This window comes from Leptinotarsa decemlineata, unplaced genomic scaffold (genome assembly GCF_025532065.1).
Source record: "Leptinotarsa decemlineata unplaced genomic scaffold, Ldec_3_MD MMD2_P_RNA_scaffold_5, whole genome shotgun sequence".
Lineage (NCBI taxonomy): Eukaryota > Metazoa > Arthropoda > Insecta > Coleoptera > Chrysomelidae > Leptinotarsa > Leptinotarsa decemlineata.
In genome coordinates this window covers 17,650,966-17,670,043 of record NW_027412532.1, presented here as the reverse complement: position 1 = coordinate 17,670,043, position 19,078 = coordinate 17,650,966, and the positions used below count along the sequence as shown (strand labels likewise).

Genomic DNA, 19,078 nt, shown 5'->3' with positions numbered 1-19,078 from the left:
GTAATTTTTTCTTCTCAAATCAGAAATTCCAAAACTACATTTCATTTGAGCAAATTGTTCTCAACTAAATAAATGTAACGTGGTCTGTGTCTCCATACTAATTTCGCCAATAAATTCAAGATAATCAAGATAAATTTTCGAGACAATTCTTGGCAAACTATATAGAACGTTACGCAGAATGCATGCAGTCATGTGAATTCACTGATCGGTTTAATTGTACAATGGAATGTGGATAATACTGCAGTTGTTGTTAGAAAGGATGTAATTAAAGTATAAGTTACACCTGACTTGCTATTTCATTTCTGCATTAGAATAATTCATTCACACTCGATTTGAAAACTGGAGTGTGAGTTCATCTGATGATCAATTATAAAAATGAGAATTATATCAAAAATGATTTTTTCCTATTCTTGATCCGGAATTTTAATTTGATACGTAGAATATGGATATTTTTTGTAGGTGTCAAAGAATAATTTCCTATATAACTATGAACCACCTACTATAATGAAATCTAAAATATGAATTATTGATATAAGTTCAACGTGAAATGACAAAATGGTATAAATTGGTTATTTCCATAATTGCGCGTTGCGTCAATTTCAAATTTTGAAATTACACATTAACTGTTTAGTTAGGTCCGAAGTGTGTGGGTCTATTCGACCCTCCACCGCAACCCGCAAGGATTTATTATGGCTCACACATATTCATAGTCGACCAAATAAACCCATCTTCTTAACGAAGCCCATTATTTTGAATGGTGAGTGGTCTTTCAGATCAGATGGTAAGAGTACGGCTCTGCCAAACTCTAAAAACCTGATTCGGTCCCCAGCGGAGCAAGCACAAAGTATGTGCTCTGCTGTTTAATCACTTTCCAAACAGAGGCGACGCACACTGTCTGCCTACAGCCCGAGTATCTGCATATGATGATTCAAATGACGGTGACCTGAAGGCCTGTTAGACATTGTAGTTCATCCCTACTGCAGTCCAACAGCTGTTTGGTATCAAGCCTTGGAGTGAGCCAATCCTGGATGATTCTGCCAGAAGTCCAAAAATCTTCTTGCTATCCAGGTGTTTAATCTTTGTTTGGCAAAGACTAAAGCGATGCTAATGACAGGTTCTGGTCCGATGAAGCTGCTTGCAGCACCTTCCTTTGCAATAGAGTTAGCAGCCTCATTACCTTACAGGCGAGTATGGCCAGGAATCCAGACCAGAGCCAACCTGTTGAATCTTCCTATCGAGGGGAGTGGTTTTTGGAAATTTACTACAAATTTAGACGTTGCTCGGTAGGAGCCAAAAGTTTCCAAGGCCGCTTGACTTGTCCGAAAATATTTTATTGACTTGTGTATGAGGTTGGATTCTTCCAATCTCTCCGCACACAATTCACTAGCGTAAATTTTCGCTTGAAATACAGTCGCATAGGTTCCTAGGCAGGTTGATATCTCTGTCTGCGACTGGGTCTGCGACTGAAAACACCTGCACCAGAACCAGGAGGTGTTTTTGATTCATCTATAAACCAACAACTATCAGCTCTTGATATTTCTTTCTCCTGGAGGATCCGGGAGGAGGAAATATTCCATAAGGACAATATTTCATACCGAAGTTCGTAGTTGAGGCATAAAGTCAGAGGTCATTTCCAGAATACTGTGACTCTCAGTGTTAACCAACAGTCTTCTGCAGTCTTGATTTGTGCAATTGTCAAGGTGCACAAGTCTATATGAAGTCCATCTAGCTTTTTTCTCCAGAAAAATGTGGAGAGGGTGTAGATCTAGAAGGATCTCCATGGTCTCTGACGATGTAATACTGATGACTGACAAGCCTGTCTCTGTAAGCCAGAGAGTTTCGCCTGGGCCGTTTTCTGTAAAGCCTTCGGCCATCAGGCAACTACACTATAAGTAATCATTGGTCTGACAGTCATCACATAAATCCAATGGATTTGTTTGGGACCTGAACTCCAAGTTTCACCACAAATCCTTCGACATGTCCAGAGGGACAGTTTGGCTTTGTGTAAAACTTTTTCCAAGTGAGCGTTCCAGGTGACTTTTTTATCAAGGACAATGCGAAGATATTTCACCTCCGTTTCAAATGGAATAACATCATCATTGAAGGAAAGTGGCGTGAGATCGTCCAATTTTCTCCTCCTGGTTAAGGGGATTATCACAGTTTTGCTGGGTTGACAGACATCTGTTCCCTCAAGCACCAACTGTAAACAAAGTCCATCGTGCTTTGGAGGATATTACAAGCTACCATTCACGACGTGGTCCTTCCGAAGATGACAAGGTCATCTGCATAAGCTTGCAGATCTACTTTTCTTCCAACCAACTAATTCATGGTGAAAAGCGGATATCATTTAGTGGCTTCGACAAAAACATTTCATTTGATGAAAGTACGGTTAATACCAAATTATGAATACCCAATTTCGCTTTTGTAACATTCAGTATCTGAATACTGACATCGTAACTGGTTAGTTTTTCGATAGTTATGAATAGGTACATCAACTTATTCAGGGTTTGATTCATTATAAATCGAATGTTTTATTTCTGCTTCAACCCTGTTTAATGGTAACAAGAACTAAAAGAACTTCGGTTTAGGAAGTGTAGGTTCAGTTATTAAAAGTTTTAATAATTGACATCGATAATTAATGTTATTGAATTCGATATTAATCATGTTCCTATTATATCATTACTGCAATTCACAATGTATTTGCAAGAAATTTCTGGTAGAAGTTGTACACTTCGGATTTTTGATGTGAAGCACCTTTCGCTTTGACATCATTATATTCGACATCTTTCGTCCAGATGAATTTCTATTAGTTCGGATATCCATTGTCTGATATTATATAAGATAATATGAAATCCCTGAAAGAACTAATAAGAAATGAAGAATTATAAATGAATACAGGAAAATAACAATTATATTAAGCAAAAAAAACCTGAAATGGAATGATAATGAAATAAAATACAAGTAAATATAGGACAATTAAACAAAAAATAAATATAAAAATAAAAGCCAAGTTACTTCACGACGATTCGATTGTTAGTATCCACACTAGTCTTCGGGTGATTACTATTTATGGGTCATTGGAGTACTTTCGCTTATCTCCGCTTTCCATTTTCCGCTTCACCGGTTTAGTAGGAGATGACTGGCGGGAGTTGGCAATTTTTCTCTTGATTATGGGTTTCCATATATTGCGTATCATTACGCTAGCTTGGCAGAATACATTGTTGAACAACATGTATGCGGCTTCTTTGTATGATCTCAGCTTGGGACCACTCGATGTTATGTTGATGGGTCCAAACATGCTCTGCTATTCCTGATTTGCTGGTTTCTCCTCGCTGTGTGTGTTTCTTGTGCTCGACAATGCGAACATTCAATGGCCTCTTAGTCTCACAGATATAGGAATTTCCGCACTCACAGGGTATCCGGTAAATGCAATTCTTGGAATCGCAGTTCGCGTTTGGTGGCCTGGTTTTCGCGAGGCTGCTACGGATAGTGTTACCGGATCTGAAGCAGGTTCTGATGTTGTACTTGGAACTAATTCTTCTTATCCTCTCCGATAATCCTCTGATGTAGGAAAGTGCAAACACTGTTGTGACGACTTCTCTTCCTTGCGAGGCTCCTGCTGTCTTCAAGCCAAAGTCTTTTCTACCATCGCTTTAGAGTAGTCATTCCGTTGAAGATCATTTTTGATGATGTCTAGTTCCTTCTCGAGACCTTCTTTCGTATTACAGAACCCGAAAGCACGGTCTAATAAAGTCTGTCCCGTGTGAGTGGGTTTTCGGTATACAGTTGTTTCTCACTTAGTGTCGGTCCTCTTCACCAATACGTCTAAGAATGGCAATTCATTGGACTTCCTTCTCCATTGTGAAAGTAATGGAAAGTCTTACGCTGTTGATGTGTTTCAGGAAGGCGTCTAGTTCAGTATTTCCATGGTTCCATATTATGAAGGTGTCGTCAACGTATCTCAACCAGGCACAAGGTTTCTTGTGGGCTTCTTCAATGGCCAGAGTTTTAAACCACTCCATATATATGTGACTGGCGAAAGTGGTGATTCCATTAGCAGTCCCTCATCTTGTTTACAGAATTCGTCCTTCAGTTGGAAATAACAGTTTCATACACAGCATCCTAGTAATTCCATAATTACTTCTATAGGTAAATTCGTTCTATCTTCCAGGTCCCCATCTTCGGATAGTTTCCTCTGTATGATTTGGAGTGCATTTTCTACCGGAACATTGGTGTAAAGGCTTTCCACGTCGAAACTGATTAGTTGATCTTCCTGTTTGACTTCAATTGCCCCTAGTAGTTCGTCCAGTCGAGAAGAAGATTGAAGATACATCTTTTATCAATGTTATATTATATTTTGAAATTTTGTTTCAAAGAAAGTTCTCAACATAACATATATTCATCTATGAGTTCTGGTCAGGTCCATAGTTTAGTTCACCACACTCTTTTCTTGGTTTTTTATTCGCAGCGCTCAAAATGTATCATCAGAATATATGAATATGGGTGCAAAAATGTTTACGGTAATAATTCATAGAGCACTTCATTTGTGAATTTTCGAAAAACCAGTTTTCTCGTCCCGGAGAATTGCCTTCTGTATAGGCATCTCAGAAGTCTCCACAACCGAAACAATTTTCCACCTTCCAAGGGTATTCTCCATTTATTCAAACCTCATTACTAACGTTATCTATGTTTAGATAAGGAAAAATGGTAATAATATACATGCGTTGACTTTATAACGACTTGAAAAATATTTTTCGTAGCTAAAACCTCTCTTTAATTTTCAATATTGATGATATTGAAAATTTTATGACCATAACAAATTCTGCGTTGAAAATTTGCGACACAGTATAGTGTAAAGGAAATGTAATAGCTCTTCAGCGGATTCTCATTATCACCGTCTAAAATATAACGAATTGAATTTGATATACTTACTATTTGAAATATACAGTGAATTAATTGTTAATTACTCCTACAACAACACCGCTAACTGAGTTAGAGGTGCAAAAGCAAAAATCATTATTCAAGAATTGCACATTGAGTGATTGGCAGGTGTATTTTTTTAACTTGACTAAAACCTAGCGGTGTCTAGGTTTTAGCCATATCAAAATTTTGTCATAGTAATTATGAAATCTTCAGAAAATTGTTTTATGTGACCAGTAAGGACACATAAGGTCGATTACTTGTTTATTTTGTGGAAATTCATGATCACTTTAATGAATTGAATGAAAACACGTTTGTCTAATTTCCACTAGTTAGTTTATTTTTACGACCGGTTTTGAGTTTCATCCCATTATCAAGTATAAAAACTTAATAATTCATTCGAAATATAAAAATGTGTGTACATAGGGAGTTTGCAGATAAGCTGGAAGGGGATGTAGTTGAATGAACAGGGGTGCCAGTTATGGTTATCAAGCAGTTCTGAGACTGTATATACTAAAAATTTTTAAAAGCTTCGGATGCTTAGTGTGAATCCAACGTTTCTGTGGTTTATAGTGAAATTTCGTTCCTTTACTAATCCTAAAATAAAATTTTGTAGTAGTCCTTCAACCAATTATAAACATTACTTCACAGATATATACACTTGGGGTATTCACTTTACCCAATCCCCCATAAAACTGCCAGAACGAGGTCTCCTTCTTTAATACCTTTGATATATTCTACTGGGTTTCAGGACTCATCACATATTATTCACTTATTCTTCATCAAATGGTATATTGTTCTTTCTATTTTCTTTCCTAGGACCATCCTTTACTTTTCTTCTCTTTCTAATCGCTTTCTTCCATTTCTGCTTCTTGCTGTTTGTGTTACTCAGACATTAACTTCTACACTGTTCCAAGGAATCAAGCCGCAAGCCCTGAATCCATTATATGTATATATTGTCTTGTTTTCTTCAGAGCTACTGAAAAATTAGGTTTCTTAGCTTCTTTTTGATTACTTCCCATGTGCCATTCAATTACTTTCTGCCAACATGATGCCTTCACCGCCACATCTATGTTCTTAGCTCGGACTGAAATTTTCACAGATATGAATGGTAGTTGCAAAGTCTCAGATAAGATACTTCCTTCAGTTTTTAGTATGTCTGAACAAATGAAATTTCCACTGCTTGAGGTAGTCCCAAATCCTTATTGAATTACAAAACACATTATTCTCTGGCGAATCTTGATGACGTTTCCATTTTGAATATGTTATATTGTTGTTCATCATCCATATAAGTCATCAGATCATTAATTAGCGAGCTAACACAATTATGTTGTCTGAAATATTTCCACAGTGTAGATACAGGTTGTTCTAGAATTTAGTCAATAAGCATTATCTCTGTTATTCGTGAAGCTGGAAAAATTAAACAAAGGCGGTATTGAAAAACGCCAGAATGTCCTTCTGAGATCATCTTTGAAATTATTGTACCCATTTCAGTTTGATTGCGGTTGCTGTATTTCTTGATATTGAAGGAGCATTTGACAATGCACTACCTAAGTCTATAGGATTGTCTCTTGCTAGAAAGGATATAGAATCGACCATAACTGGCTGGAACTAGGCCATGCTAGTAAACAGAACTGCAACTACGTCTCTTCAAGGCAAGGCTTTCAGGTTCAGGATCACCAGGGGCTGCCCTCAAGGTGGGGTACTATCTCCCCTTCTGTGGTCGCTCCTGGTGGATAGTCTGCTCGATGCCCTCGACAGAAGGAAAGTTGATCTGCAAGCTAATGCAGATGACTTTGTCATCCTGGCAAGGTCCACGTCGGGAAGGGTAGCTTGTAATATCCTCCAAAGCGCGTTGGACATTGTTCATAGTTAGTGCCTGAGGGAGGAGATGTCTGTCAACCCCAGCAAAACTGTGTTAATCCCCTTCACCAAGAGAAGGAAATAGGAAGATCTAACGCCACTTTCCCTCAATGGTGTGGTCATTCCATTTGGAACGAAGGTGAAATATCTTGGCATTGTCCTTGATAAAAGACACCTGGAACGCTCACTTGGAAAAAGTTTTACAAAAAGCCAGACTGTCTCTATGGACATGTCGAAGGTTTGGGTTAAAACTTGGATTTCAGGTCCCAAACAAATCCATTGGATTTATGTGATGATTGTCAAACCAATGATCACGTATGGTGCAATTGCTTGGCGGCCAAAGGCTTTACAAAAAACGGCCCAAGCGAAGCTCGCTGGCTTACAGAGACAGGTTTGTCTGGCTATCAGTGTTGCCATCAGTATCACACCATCAGCGGCCATGGAGATCCTTCTAGATCTACCTCCTCTCCACATTTTTCTGGAAAGAAAGGCTAGATGGACTGCATACAGACTTGTGCACATTGCCAATTGCACAAATCAATTCAATGCAAAGTGCAACAGACTGTTGGTTGACATTGGAAGTCACAGCATTCTGAAAATGACCTCTGACTTTATCCCTCCGACTGTCAACTACGAACTGCCTTATAAAGTACTATTTCCGAGTAGAGAGGACTGGATCCCGCGGGAGAAGGAAATATTAAGAGCAGATAGTTGTTGGTTCACAGATGGATCAAAAACACCTACCGGTTCTGGTGCAGGTGTTTTCAGTCGCAGACCCAGGACAGAGTTATCTACCTGCTTAGGAACTTATGCGACTGTATTTCAAGCGGAAATTTACGCTATTGAACTGTGTGCGGAGAGATTGGATAAATCCAACATCACTCACAAATCAACAAAAATATTCTCGGACAGTCAAGCGGCGTTGGAAGCTGTTGGCTCCCACCCAGCAACGTCTAAATTGATACCTAACTGCCAAAAAAGACTCTCCTCGATAGGAAAACTAAACAGATTGTCTCTGATCTGGATTTCTGACCATACTGGCCTGGAAGGCAATGAAGCTGCTGACTCTCTTGCAAAGGAGGGTGCTGCCAGCGGCTTCATTGGACCAGAACCTGTCATTGGCTTTGGCAAGAAGAGTTATGGACTTCTGGCAGAATCTTCCAGGATTGGCTCACTCCAAGGCGTTTATTCACCCTTCGAAGCTTGATCCCAAACAGTTGTTGGACTACAGTAGGGATGAACTTCAATGTCTAGCAGGCCTTCTTATAGGTCACTGTCATTTGAATCATCACATGCAGAGACTTGGATTGTCGGAAGACAGTGTGTGTCGCCTCTGTCTGGAAATTGATGAAACTGCAGAGCATATACTCTGTGCCTGTCCCGCGGGGACCGAATCAGGTTCTTTGAGTTCGGCAGATCCGTACTCTCACCATCTGACCTGAAAGGCCACTCACCATACAAACTAATCGGCTTCGTTAAGAAGTTGTGTTTATTTGACCGAGTGTGAATAGGTGTGAGCCACAAGAAACCCTTATGGGTTGCGGTGGAGGGTCGAATAGACCCATTCACTTTAGACCTACCTACCTACCTTTGTTTCATTAAATGACAACCCCAAATATTTTTTATTTTATCTGAGTTTACAAGAAAATAGAACACAGTTTGGGTAATCGTATTGGTTTTGAATTATATTCAAGTAGATTAAGAACTATTCGTGGTGTCTTCTTTTTGAAGTTTTTCTTGTCCTCGCTAATCTAGACTTTCGAAGGCCTCCTAGTTTCACCCAAGGTTTTACAGATATAGGGTTCACCGCATTCCAAAGGTTCAGTCTTAGTGAAATTATTGCTGATTATATAGCTAGAGATGCTCAAACTTTGTATTCAAATGATTTTCTGTCCTTCCCCGATAGTTCTTTTACATGAAGAGAGGATATTACTGAGACGACGTCTCTTTTTTGTTGATCCTCTGCAATCTTCTGGTCAATGTTGATTTCATCATCTTCTTGGAGTATCCATCATGTCGGAGATCCCTGTTTATCTAGTCTGGTTCCTCATCAGAACTTTAGGAAATACAGACAGTAAATAGTTAGTCATCTTCGGAATGTGTCGATTATTATCAATCAAGACGACCGTTGTTACTGTTCATTGGCAAGTCGTCAAGTGACTACGTTTCAAGCCTTTTTTCTGCCATTCGAAAGCCATTTGTCTTTAATTTATTCTCAGCTTCCGCAAAAAAATGTATTTTTCTTATCCTTTTCAAGACACCCATTTCAACAATCTTGGTCCCTGTCCTAATTTTGAATGTTTTGTCATTTTCTTCTGGAATCCAGTGCCTCACATTCGCATGAAATATGACATCCCTTCATTGCATAGCCCTATATTGGTTAGATTTCCTTCGAAGGACAGTGTCCAGTGAGTAGCCTGTGATCATTCTAAGTCGAACCCTGTCTTCTTGAAGCACTTGCTCGATTCTCTTAACGAACGGACCCTTGATGAAGGTTTCGGACATAATTTTTCAGTACTCTTCATATTTCTCATCCAATTCCTGATCTAATTCCGCACCAAAAATTTTGGTACCCCAAACCTCATACATAGGGTTCATGATCCGTGTCTGGCACATTTGTAGGCTTTTTCGTGGTCTGTGGAACTCAGTATAGGGTCAATCTTTTTTTTTGCGACAGTTTCCTCAATTCTCCACGGCATTCCTAGACCCATCTGGACGTTACTTTAAAAGGTGCAGCCTGACTGTCTGAGAAAAATATTGTTCCACACGTTGCGTGGAGGCCTCAAATTTTATGTGTATCACAAGATTTCCACCTGGAAGATTGATGTGTATTTTCCGAGTAAATATATGAAATATTAATTTCTCTTCGCGCAGTTAATTCCATCTTCCTTTTCCATGTTCGGTTTTCGACCCGTCTATATACCAGGTATTTCTGCCAAAAATGTTCTCAGAGACGACTGTTCTTTCTTTCTCTTCGCGATTCATGACTGAAACTGACAAATTTGTGTTGAAAATGTATTTCAGTCATGTAATCAGAGAACATATTTAATGTTCGTTTCTCCAAATATTTCAAAATTTCCCTCTCACTCAATCCCTTGTAAGGGAAGATTCAGAAGTGCGTCTAATGCCGCTGCTTGTGTTCTTTTCATTGAACCCATTGTAGCCAAGCAAACACTTTGCACCCTGCTTGGTGAAACGCGCATCAAGAAGTTTGTTACAGTTCTGGTATTTGAGAGCAGTTCTTGTTTTGGAGTGTTGATCGTCCTTGTTTCATTTGCAGCCACCATACCATAGATACACATATTGTGGGTTTAACCAACATGATGGAGCGAGTCAATTCATCATGTCTGGTTTCAGCACCCATGTATTTCCTTTAGTGCTATTTCTATCATTTTTTTACTTTCTATAGGTGTTGATTCCATGTTGATTCCAGGTCGGCCTGGAATCTAGTATTATTATTCCCAGATATCTGACCTACCTCGACTGATGTATTTCTTTACCACGAAGTTCTAGAAGTCTTGATCCCTAAGACTTGATCCTCTTGGTGAATACTGTGCTGTGGTCGATTTCGATAGAATTATATTCAGCTATTCTTTCTTGGTCAATATTGCTATAATATTTAGGGTCTGCTGCATGCCTCCTCTCACTATCAATATGTATAGTGGAAATCTAACTTATCGAATTCTGAACGAAGAAAAACTGTACGTGTAGGTCTTATTAACACAATAGAACCCAAAACCATAATTTTTGGAAGTTCTGTCTGTTTGTCTGAGCATTTGTGAGCGCAAATCTCAAAAACGATTCAACCGATTTAGATGCGGTTTTTACTAATATATTTTGAGCTTCACGATAGGAGTATTTGATAAATTTCAATCATGAATAGATGATATTTCTAAATGATAATTCAAAAAATTATGTGAAACCGAGTCTGAAATATTGGTTGGAAAAATGACTTTAAAAATACTTTTGGTCCGATTTAGCCCAAATTCTAGTTAACTATATATTTATGAATTGTTAAATGATTTTCATTTCAATCGAAGATGGAAAAATACATGATGACTTTTGCAATTTGCATGAAGTCATTTGTATGATAATCTATTCAAATGACGTCACGTATATTTTACCTGGATTAGGATGACTGAGTCTCTGACTAGCCTATAACTTTATATTTATCATGGTCCAAAAGATATAATTACAAGGTTCCATAACTGAGGAGACCAGAACCTCCGATAACAGCTTCTTCCTACCCGTGCCATTACTGTTTTTTCCATAGTGGAGCAATCTTTCTCTAAGTAGATTCACCTACTGGTATCGTTGAGCGCTTTTTTTGTACTTCTGTATGATTGATTCAAATGCTTCCTCAATATCTAAAAAGCATAAGCATGTCTTTGTTCTTGTAAGCATATTCTGATTTTTCCATGACCCGGCATGAAGGCGTTTCCGTCGACATACCTGTCCTATATTCATATTGGTCTCGATGTTGTGGTCTAATTTAGCTGTCAAGAAGTTTTTCAATGTCTACAAAGTAAATGACATAAAATTGATGGATCTGAAGAACTTTGCCAAACGCAAGCACTACATGAAATTTTTAAGATGGAGATTAAATCCATTTGGAAAAACGTTCTCAGGTAGTTTATTCCATATGAACGCAGTCCTCCAAATGGAAGATTTTTTAACCACTGAGGTGTACTGAATTTAACCTCAGAAAGATGAGCAGCTACAGTCCATTGCATATTTCTGATATGTACCGCTCTTGGTGCAATCAAATGTACCAAGTCACTTGAACACTTCCCATGAAAGAATCTATAGAAGACAAGACAAATCCCCAACCTTTCTTCTATGTTCCAGACTATTAATTTTGCAAGTGATGTTCGCGTCTCCAATTAGGCGGATGGCTCTTTTCTGGATGGACTCCAGCAGCTTCAGGGTATGCTTAGGGGCAAATCTCCATACATGAGAACAATACTCCAAAGAAGATCTGATCTGAGCTTTATAAAGCATCAAACATTGCTGAGGTGTGTACAGTTTTCTGTTTCGGAACAGTGTTCCATGCTTATGAGAAGCAGCCTTTGCAATTCCCGCGACGTGATTATGCCAAGACATATTGGTGTCCATTTAACCCCCAACAAACTCATCGATCAGGAAAGCGGAATGGTCTGACCTGACATTATTATATTCGGTTCGGAGACATTTAGCTTTTTGGAGAAAACCGATGCCTGGGTTTTTGTGGTTTTGAATTGAACCTGGTTACTTCCACCCTAATTCGAAATTACTTCTAGATCCTCTGTAAGATATGCAACCTCCCGTTGCCGGTGAAGATGTGCATCACCAGCCGATGTCCTGGAATAAAGAGATAAGTGTGCTGTCGTTAGCAAAGCAATATATTGGATTCTTGTCTCTTTTCCAATGAGTCGTTGATATACAATAAAAAAAGGTTTGAAAACATAAGGATCCCTGGGAACACCAGCGTTGCTGGTAAAAGTATTCGAGAGATAACCATCGCAGGGAATGTTCTTTCAGAAAGCTGATGAGCCACACACAAACATGATCCGATAAGCTTTAGCATCGAAATTTGGCCAGCAAACCCTCATGCCACCCATGATCAAAGGCCTTAGAAATATTAAGCGCAACAGTTGTCTACTCTCCATGTTCCTCGATTGCGATATTTCAAATATAGGTGACATACGACAGAAGGTCGTCTGTTGATCTTTGTTTCCGATAGCCATATTGATGATCGCTCAAGATGTTGAAACTTCCCAAATATTCAAGAATATGGTGGTTTATGGCTTTCTCCATGGTTTTTGATATCACTGGTAGCAAAGCGACTGGTCTATAGTTATTTGGAAGATTTTTTTTCTCTTTTTGGGAACAGGCTGAACGTGAGTAATCATACAACAGAAATAAAAAATCCCTTTTTTCGTGAAACAGTTTGAAAAGTCTGCAAAATACTGGTGCAATTTCGTTTGCGTACTTTTTAAATACGATGACGGACACTTCATCAAGACCAGACGCCTTGTTGATATTGAGCTGTTTCAAAATTCGCTTGACTAGACGTTCGAAAAGTAATTTCCGTTTGTCTAACCAAATGTTTTATGAAATCACTATGAACTTCAATACGGAAATATTCTGTTTCAAAATTCGCTTGACTAGACGTTCGAAAAGTAATTTCCGTTTGTCTAACCAAATGTTTTATGAAATCACTATGAACTTCAATACTGTTGACCCAAATTTCACAATCAATTAGTGTCGGTAATTATTGAAGATTCCTCCTACATTAGTTATTAACGTATATAGGAAGGTGGGTGGTTGACCGATTAAGTCCAGTTTAGCCTGGTGAAAAAAACAATGTTACACACAAAGGTCTCAGTGGGAGGCCCTGTAAATTAGATTTATGGAAGAAAATCATTTCAGTCTCAGGTGAATTTCAAGAAATATAACAAGCTTATGGGACAATGCTATTCAAAATTTTGTGAAATCAAGACAACTATAAAAAAATGAGATTATAATAATACTAGTTTTTACTTCATCACGATATCCAACTTCCTATAGATTTACGCGTGCTAAAGGTATCTAGCATACTTTCGTTATAAAAACCCCTGTGTTGAATGTTCATGAATTTTGAGTTTTTGGTGAAAACGCTGGTCACTCATAGCACCTAATATTTCAAGAAAGAGGCCCAGAAATGTTGATATCCACTTTTTTCATTTTGGTTCATCAGCTGAGAATCCTCTGAAATATTTACTGTGTGATTATTGAAAATGGTGAACTTTTTTCAATGAAATTATGTTTTCCGATTCTCCTAGAAAGTAAAAACATTTTAATTGCAAATTACTCACCAGCTGAAATGAAATATTGAAGACAAAAAATAAAGATAATTCGTTCGGATCATAATTTCAATATATATATCAGTGGAATATCCAGAAATGTATCACCTAGTGTGAAAAAAATCATTGAAAATTTGACTCTTTTTCATGTATTAAGTTAGTTTTGTATCAATAAGTTTCACTGTGTGAGATCATCAGATTCATTGTGGTTCATTTCATAATAATTCGATATCTTGATGACACACAGACAAAAGTATTAGGTGTTAACAATATAAGGACTTGGGATTTCAACCTAGGTAAATAAATAAGTGTAAACGAGTGTAAACTTTATGCAACAATATCTGTTCTTGGAATTTTTGATCGAGTTTTCTCAACTGATATCAGTTTCGTGTGTTCACAACACGCAGATTGGCAAGCAAAAGCGTGCGATCTTTCATACGGCATATACGAAACTAACCTTACTTTTCTAAAATTCTACCGGAACAACTTTCGGTAGAAAATACGATCCTGAAAAAGGACGAAGAATCAAGCTTTCGTCGCAAAGTCCACCAGAAACCAAATCAACCACCAAGTGCACCTAAAGAACTCACAGAAGTTCTGTCACATGCACTCGCGCGCGCCTCCGATTGCAAACGCACACAGCTGATGAGGTGAGAGTAAAAACAACTGAAGAGCTTTCGCAGCGCGTAGCAGCGATATCCCGATGCCTATCGATGCTCGACTGTTTCTGTTTCGATGCCGCCTAGTTGTGGCGACAACTGTCGTGGGTCAAGTGGGGGTGGGGCACTCAGGTGAGTGTAGGTGGTGTTTGTAGCAATGTGAGTGAGATCTGAACGCGGTGGAGGCGCCTGGGCTAGTGTATTGTCGTAGCCGGTGCTTGCCTCAGACTGCCGCCCCTCACTGCCTCCCCTCGCCGCCACCGCCGACAGGTAGACGCCACCGGAGCGCGCGCACCTTCAAGGGGTGCGCACGATGCCACCACCGACGACGTTATAGCCGAGTGAAATTATGTTATACAACGATATCTTCTTTATTTGGGAAATAAAGTTCATTAACCTTTTCGCCCACAAAAGAGTTATTGATTCGAATGCCAATAACTACTCTGATCAACACGACTGTTTGCCTTTATGATAATGCAATTATACTTTTTAGATGTCATTTAAATATAAATATTGGGGGGGAGTGTGTATGAAGGGGCCAGTTAAAAAAAAATCAAAAAAAGTTAACGTCAGGTAATGTTTATTGAATAAAATAGCTTTTTGTAGATAATTAGTTTAATAGTCATGGTTACCCAATCAAATTGAAATGAGATACAATGACAGAAATTAGTAATATGGCAACTTTTTAAATAAAAGAAATCTGATCTTTTGAAGCAACATGAAAGAGCTGGGCATGTATTAAAGAGGCGGGTTCCTCTTTACCAAAAAAAAACAGTTTTCAAGCAGATGAAAACTACTCATCTGTTATGTAAATCTTATCAAACTGTAGAATTGCTTATTTCTGTGAAAATCAGTTATTTATCAGTCTTAAATCACAATCTTTCTACAATCTTAAGCAATATAATGTATATTTTTTTTAATAATCAGTCTACATCATGAAACAATTAATTAACTAGAAACCTTGTAATGCCACAAGGCTCCTCTTTACAAAAAAACATTCTTTCAACAATAACAATCACTTAATAAACTATTTAAATCTTATAAAAACCTAATCAAACTTGAACATTGCTTATTTCTATTAAAATGACAGTTATCTATCAGTTTCAAATCACAATCTTACAATATTCTTGAGCATCTTATTACAATTATAATTTAAAAAAAATCAATCTCCTTATGAAATGATTAACTGAAATTTTTTTGGCGAGAGACATTTGTAGCACCTTAAATGCCACAAGACGCATGTGCCCAATCATTACAAATTACCACTGGTACCATTCTTCTTTGCTTTTAGAATAATCTCCATCACACACAATACAGTAATTTTTATCTTGCTGTGAAGTAATCTTCTTGTTTTTCAATTCCAATCGATTAATTTCATTATCTAAGCTTGTTAATGAGGAATCATTGTTGGCACTGGAATCACTGGACTCATCATGTGCCTTAGAACTTAGTTTTTTTTTTATTTTGTTCTGTTGACATTTTCTTAGTACCAAATTTTCTAGGTTCATTTTTTTTCTCTTTTTCCTCGTTTTAATTTTTCTGAAGTTGGATTAGGTCTGTCGGTCACATATGATGCAATGAACGCATCGTCAGAAAAGATGTTAGAATACAGCTGTTTCGCGTAAACATTATGACACCAACATTATCGTAAAATAAATATTTGAGTTGAAAACGAGCCACCCTGAATAACTTTTGGAACAATGATTTGCAGGAAAAATAAAAAAACAGGTCAACAATTATACAGGAGGCCAAATTTTGAAATATTCGTTATAGAGACAAATATGTAAGCAATGAATCAGAAAAATGTTTTTTAATAATCCGTGAATCAAAATCTGATGACTGGACAGCGAGAAGAAAGAAATTTTCTATAGTAAATGTTCAAAAACGCTTCCATTACCGCTCTCACATGGTTGAGAATCTTGAGAGTTATTTCTTTAAAATGCCTCGTGATATTCTCTCCCAAATCTTCTTATGTTTTTGATTCTATCTCATACACTTTAGACTTCAAATGACCCCATAGAAAGAAATCTACAGGAGTGAGATCCGGAGTCCTTGGTCTGTAGGACCTCTTCTGCCAATCCAGCGACCAGGAAAATGATCATCCAAAAATTGTCGCACTGAAGCTGCATAATGAGGAGGTCCATCAACCTGCTGAAAAACTATTTCTTTTTCGAATAAATTTATATCATCCTCAATTCCCCTATTAATGCACGGTATTATTCGATCCTCCAACATATCCAAATATTTATTACTAGTCAAATTATCATAAATTAAAAAAGGTCCTATGATATTGTCACCTAAAATTCCTGCCCAAACATTCAGTTTTTGAGGTCGTTGGGTATGAACTTGACGGTATAAATAAGGATTCGTCTCACAGCGAAATCGATAATTTTGCCGATTCACCTCTCCATTCAAACTAAACGTACATTAATCCGAAAAACAAATTTTATACAAGAAATTCAGATGCAAGTTGATCCGTTCAGTGAGACTTCCGCAAAACTCGATACGTCTATCGAAATCAACCTCGTTCTATTCATGAACTAGTCTAATCGTATATGAATGAAATTTGTACTTATGAAAGATCCTAAAAACATTTGCACGACTGATTCCTGATTCTCGCAATAATTTAGTAAGAGATTGCGAATTTTCCATTAGTCCAACGTGCCCTAAAACTGCAGTACAAATAGCTTCATCGTTGACAACTACTTTACGGTTATGATTTTTATTGGTAACAGATCTAGTTTCCATAAATTTGTTCAATGATACCGAAACGTAAGTGTGTCGTACATTTCTTCCTGGATGATAATCGTTGAATATACGGGCAGAAGCTCTAGCACTATTTCCATGGTAGTACAAACTCACTGTTTCAATCCGTTCTCGAAGCGTATAAACCATTGCTTCTCAAGAATTCACAAAAACAGAAACACCAATTGTAACTTCATCTGGTAGGTAATCGTTATTGTAGAATAAAACAAATACAAAATGAAGAGAATATAGAATTCAAACTTAACTAGGCAAAATAAGACTTTTTTGAAGTATACTTCACAAAAACACCTATGAAACCAAGGTAACAGATTGTCCAGAATTTCATTCAGGGTGGGTCGTTTTCAACTCAAATAATTTTCAGCTTCCAAACTATGAGCTCCAGACCATACTGTATTCTACTTAGTTGAAATCTGTTCATCATGGAACATCTGATAATAGGCCTTTTCATCATGAGACGAAAGCGTAGCTGTCATATTGAAATGGCGAATTAAACATTCGTACTGTTTTAATCAACAATGGCTGGGCAAGGAATATTATCTCTACAAACAAATAAAATATTGAAAAAAACCATTGATGGTGCTTCACTTGCTTATAATTCAATTGAGGCTCTTAATTGTGAACAATTAAAAAGGTGGTTAAAACGTCATGGGCGTCCGCAAAAAGAAAAAAAAAGTAAGCTGATTGAGATTCGTTGGATTCGTTTACTATCTAAAAACATATAAAAAAAAATAATATTTAGAGTTTTATTCTTATTAATAATGTCAATTTATTTGATGTAATAGAAAATATATTTCAGTTGACAAGACTATTACTTACGGAACTAATAAATAAATCGAGCCAATTATATTTTGAGGCTGTACATATGACATTATTAATTTTGTTCAGTTGGACCACTTTCTCCAATAAAATGTAGTAAGGAAATATAAGTATCCTTGGTAACATCATCAATAGATTTAGCATTCATGCCAAATCTCTATGTAAAAGAGAGTAGAACCTTAACATGTTTTGAAAAATGTCATTTTTTAATTGAAAGATGCTATTATAAAGTCGAACAGGCATTATATTAAGTATTTGTAAATCCTTTATGATTTGTCTGTTATTTGTGTATTTGGGTGTGTATATGTGTTACACAATTATTCTATACTATAGATCAGGGGTCTCCAAACTACGGCCCGCGGGCCAAATCCGGCCCGCCAGTGTCATCAATCCGGCCCGCGACAGCCAATGATTTACTGTCATCAATCTGGCCCGCGACAGAAAATGACTACCTTATTGTTTTTACTATTGCTGTGATAAGTTGAAGAAGAAAACATAGAATGATAATTACTCGGTTTTATTTACTTGTAAAGTAAAACTTAACGACAAAAATGATGACAAAGAAAACTTAACTTAAGTATCTAAGTTTAAGCATATTAATAACTAACAAATAATTGAAATGAATCACAGTAAAACAAAAACACTAATGAGATTTATGTAATTGTGATTTTTCACTGACAATATTTTGTAGTTGTGGATCGATTTTACTTGTACCAATTATCAAAAGAGATTTAAGATGCTCATCAGTTAATTAATATCTGTAAACATTCTTTGTGTACTTCATCCTGGAAAACGTTTTCTCACACAAGTAAGTAGTACCAAAAACAGAAAACAACCCACGAGCAAATTATCAAATTGTTCCAGTGGAAGACTCTTATAAAATTCCATCAAAGATGAATTTTGATATTTCTTCTTAAACATATCACTGCACCGTAAATCAATAATTTCCATTTGGACTTCCGGAGCCAGGGTTTCAATGTCAGAATCAAAAGGATTTTGAAAAAGCTTTATTTCATTCGCAATGACATCAAAATCTGAAAAACGAGTATCAAAATTTATCTTCAAAACACTCAAAGTTTCGATTGCAAAATTGACGGGAAATTCAGTCTCTGCAGTGTGGCTGAATATTTCACATGTTTCAAAATGTGTGAAACATTTTTTACGTAATTGCGATTGAAATAGTATTATTTTCTGCATGAAGTATTTGATATTGGTGTATAAATCAAGGAG

General features: G+C 37.2%; 1 long non-coding RNA gene across 2 annotated transcripts in view; it reads right to left on the bottom strand.

Annotated features, from left to right (window-relative positions):
* Positions 1 to 14,471, bottom strand: part of LOC141479991 (uncharacterized) — a 489,980-nt gene extending 475,509 nt beyond the window's left edge. For both annotated transcript variants that reach the window (XR_012464105.1, XR_012464104.1), the window contains exon 1: positions 14,065 to 14,471. This is a non-coding gene — a long non-coding RNA (uncharacterized lncRNA). The remainder of the gene's footprint in view (positions 1 to 14,064) is intronic.
* Positions 14,472 to 19,078: the final 4,607 nt, after the last annotated feature.